The sequence below is a fragment of the Triticum aestivum genome, chromosome 3B (assembly GCF_018294505.1).
Source record: "Triticum aestivum cultivar Chinese Spring chromosome 3B, IWGSC CS RefSeq v2.1, whole genome shotgun sequence".
NCBI classification, from domain to species: domain Eukaryota; kingdom Viridiplantae; phylum Streptophyta; class Magnoliopsida; order Poales; family Poaceae; genus Triticum; species Triticum aestivum.
The window spans coordinates 199,478,953-199,483,849 of record NC_057801.1 but is presented as its reverse complement, the minus strand read 5'-3'; positions in this window follow the sequence as shown (position 1 = coordinate 199,483,849).

The following is a 4,897-nucleotide window of genomic DNA, read 5'->3' as shown; positions in this document are numbered from 1 at the left end:
TTCATCGAATCCGCTCCAACTAAAGTAGGAGAGACAGACACCCGCTAGCCACCTTATGCAACTAGTGCATGTTAGTCGGTGGAACCTGTCTCACGTAAGCGTATGTGTAAGGTCGGTCCGGGCCGCTTAATCCCACAATACCGCTGAAGCAAGAAAAGACTAGTAGTGGCAAGCAAGTTGACAAGATCTACGCCCACACCAAAATTGTGTTCTACTCGTGCAATAGAGAACTACGCATAGACCTAGCTCCTGATGCCACTGTTGGGGAACGTTGCAGAAAATAAAAATTTTCCTACGGTTTCACCAAGATCCATCTATGAGTTCATCTAAGCAACGAGTCATGGGAGAGAGATTGCATCTACATACCACTTGTAGATCGCGTGCGGAAGCGTTCAAGAGAACGGTGATGATGGAGTCGTACTCGCCGTGATTCAAATCACCGATGACCAAGTGCCGAACGGACAACACCTCCGCGTTCAACACATGTACGGAGCGGATGACGTCTCCTCCTTCTTGATCCAGCAAGGGGGAAGGAGAGGTTGATGATGATCCAGTAGCACAACGACGTGGTGGTGGATGCAGCAGAACTCCGGCAGGGCTTCGCCAAGCGGCTGCGGGAGGAGGACGAGGTGTAGCAGGGGGAGGGAGGCGCCAAGACACAGGGTGCGGCTGCCCACCCCCCTGTCCTCCTTTATATAGGCCCCCAGGGGGGGCGCCGGCCCTGGGAGATGCAATCTCCCAAGGGGGGCGGCGGCCAGGGGGGTGGAGTGCCCCCCAAGGCAAGTGGTGCGCCCCCCCCCCCCACCTAGGGTTTCCAACCCTAGGTGCAGGAGGGCCCAAGGGGGGCGCACCAGCCCACTAGGGGCTGGTTCACCTCCCACTTCAGCCCACGGGGCCCTCCGGGATAGGTGGCCCCACCCGGTGGACCCCCGGGACCCTTCCGGTGGTCCCGGTACAATACCGGGTGACCCCGAAACTTTCCCGATGGCCGAAACAACACTTCCTATATATAATTCCTTACCTACGGACCATTCCGGAACTCCTCGTGATGTCCGGGATCTCATCCGGGACTCCGAACAACATTCGGTTTGCTGCATATTCATATTCATACAACCCTAGCGTCACCGAACCTTAAGTGTGTAGACCCTACGGGTTCGGGAGACACGTAGACATGACCGAGACGGCTCTCCGGTCAATAGCCAACAGCGGGATCTGGATACCCATGTTGGCTCCCACATGCTCCTCGATGATCTCATTGGATGAACCACGATGTCGAGGATTCAAGAAACCCCGTATACTATTCCCTTTGTCAGACGGTATGTTACTTGCCCGAGACTCGATCGTCGGTATCCCAATACCTCGTTCAGTCTCGTTACCGGCAAGTCACTTTACTCATACCGTAATGCATGATCCCGTGGCCAGACACTTGGTCACTTTGAGCTCATTATGATGATGCACTACCGAGTGGGCCCAGTGATACCTCTCCGTTATACGGAGTGACAAATCCCAGTCTCGATCCGTGTCAACCCAACAGACACTTTCGGAGATACCTGTAGTGCACCTTTATAGTCACCCAGTTACGTTGTGACGTTTGGTACACCCAAAGCACTCCTACGGTATCCGGGAGTTACACGATCTCATGATCTAAGGAAAAGATACTTGACATTGGAAAAACTCTAGCAAAACGAACTACACGATCTTGTGCTATGCTTAGGATTGGGTCTTATCCATCACATCATTCTCCTAATGATGTGATCCCGTTATCAACAACATCTAATGTCCATAGTCAGGAAACCATGACTATCTGTTGATCAACGAGCTAGTCAACTAGAGGCTTACTAGGGACATATTATGGTCTATGTATTCACACGTGTATTACGATTTCTGGATAATACAATTATAGCATGAATAAAGACAATTATCATGAACAAGGAAATATAATAATAATCCTTTTATTATTGCCTCTAGGGCATATTTCCAACACGTTCTTCATTATGGAGAGTTCAGTTTCCTTAATGAAGAGTCAATGCCTATCTTGTTTTATGATATTTTACCTAAGAGAGGGTAGAGTAGGTCCTATGAGAGGAGTAGGTCCTAGGTAGAATGTGTTATTATGTGCTATAATGTGTTAGAGTTGATGAGGAGGATGAGGAGTTGTGATTATGACTAGTGACCAACTTGTTATATATATGATGTCTCATTGACGAACATTGTTTGGTGGTGATGACTAGTGGTAATGAATATGCTATTTAAACAGACTAGTTCATGATGACTTGTTATTGTATAAAAGATATATCTGTTTAAACATGTACAGTGCCAAAATATTAAAAAAAGACATAAATGTTAGCAGTAGCGCTGGCCTAAAAACGCGCTACTAGTACTTGAACTTAGTAGTAGCGCTGGTCTAGAAACGCGCTACTGCTACAAAATAGTTGTAGCGCCGTAGCAGTAGCGCTGGTGGCCGCGCTACTGGTAGCAAAAAAACCAGCGTTACTGGTAAGCTTTTCTCTAGTAGTGCTCTTACCCCTTGTCCCACGCCGTCGGCGGAAACACACGGTCACGGAGGCGCTCCACGATCGCAGTTGGATCGCCGATCTTCGCAGCGCCCTAACCCCTGGTGCACTCGCCGACTATGTGAACCTGTGGAGATTGCTACAACCGATTACACTATCCAGTCCCCCCGACTTCTTGAAATGGAGATGGACTACGAATGCCAAGTACTCGGTCAAGTCTTGCTACCTGGCCATGTACGCTGGCTCCACCTCGGCCCCCTTCTGGCGCTTGACTTGGAAATGCTGGGCCCCCTGCGAGTCAAAATCTTCACTTGGCTCGCCGACCTCGACCGTTGCTGGACTGCAGCTAGACTTGCTCGGCATGGCCTGCCGCACAACGACCGCTGTGTCCTTTGCGATCAGGCCGAGGAGACCATGCAACACATCATCATTGGCTGTCCTTTCTCTTGGCAAATCTGGCATGATGTGCTCGCCTGGGTGCGTGCCACTACCCACCCTCCGTCTGGAGACGAAGACTTCCTCACCTGGTGCACGACGGCCATCGCTGGATCCCCCTCTGGCCTTCGCAAGGGCCTTGCCACGCTAGCCACGCTTACCGACTGGTGCATATGGAAGCACCGCAACTGCTGCGTGTTCGACGGCGATACCCCCTCCATCTCGACGCTATTGGCGTCTATTCAAGACGAGGCCCGGACCTGGGCTCGAGCCGGTGCGCGCGGACTCAACCTTTTGCTGGCATAGGCGTGTATGTATGTAATATTGTGGGCTGAGCATCCCACCCTCAAAAAGGCTCTCCTGTACCCCCCCTTCTATCGATGAAATGATACGCACTTTTGCGTATTCACGAAAAAACATACTGGACATTGAGAGCTACTGCCAATATGGCGGTTTACAAGGACACAAAGACATGAGATAGCATTGTGCAAACACCTCCATAGAATTTTTTTGATCTAGCTACTGGAGTGGAGTATGTTTGGGACGCACATGCATTTGTTTTCCTTTCTTGTTTTATTGAATGTAGCGGCGTGCACATGCATTCCTCGTGTCTCCGTTTGACCACGGCGAGTGACGATGTGCTGTTGGCAAGGAGAAAAAAGGAAACCACGACGAATGCGTGCGCCTCTCTCATCGAATGATTGTGTTTTTGTCTCCGAGTCGACACGATGTGCTGGCCGTCCGTCGTATCCCAGGACTGTGCTGAGTTTGTGTTAACAGTAGATAGTGTTTTTTTTTCGAGGTAACAGTAGATAGTGTTGTCATCATTTTGAGATGGTCGTGTAGTATTAAGAAGTACTGCTACTAGTAGAATATAATTCATGTATATTTGAGATGTGGATTCATATATTTATGGAGGAAACTATCATTTTCTTAATTTTGGTTAGATTTATTATGCAGCTAGCAACTAACCAATTATTACATGCCTCAATAATCCGGGTGGACATGGTGACATCATATTTTTTAGGCATGACAAAACTGATGTTTTTTAAGGCAATTTATATTGGCGTGATGATGAAAAATTTAGTGTGCAAGCACGACAATTTTTTGACAAAAAATAAACTGAGGCGAGGTTGCCATCATCAGAGAATATAATTTGCTATGAAAACGTTTAATTTGTCATGGTCAAAAAATCCGACACGAGTGTAGTGTAGTGGAGTCCAAATCTTATCACTGTGAAGGTCGCCAAGTCCAGTTATGAGTGCACAATCGTGTGCCACCGAAGAGAATTTAGAGAGCGGCTAGGCTTCGGACAAGTCTTGGATATGCGTCGCTACAAGTGTAGGCGATCGGCACAGTTGCGTCCTTGCGGTGTTTATAGTTCGTAAGTATACGTATTCATCGTCTTTGCTCGCATTACCACATGAAGACAAAAAATGGTCCTGCAATGTGGACAAAAATCCAACTGATGCGACATTCCATTTAGCTCGGTGATGACCGTGTTTTATTTATTCGCTCACGGCACGGATACCAAATCATAATGCGATTGCAAAGTTAATTACCGGAGTATACTGTGTTTTGTGGTCGTCTGACAGGGCGGTGCCACAGATGTTGATTGAGGCGGCGAGCGATTGGCAATGGCATCATCGCCGGCTCGGCAGTTTCCTGGTCAAAGTAAATGAGCCCACCACTCTCCGGCCACCTGCCCCCCTCTCCTTCTCCGCGTTCCCACATCAAAAGACAGGACAAATGGTTGAGCTTTTCTCATGGGAAGGAGGGAGGGAGGGATGCCACTAGTAAACTGCGTCGCTGCAGGGGCTCACATGCTGCCGCAGTAGTGGTGATGCACTAGTCGTAGTCCCGCACCTTTATTGCTTCGGGCAGTACAGATCTTGGGGATCCTCCACGCACCACTCGTACTCGCGCCAAACCTCGGAGGAAGGCAGCAC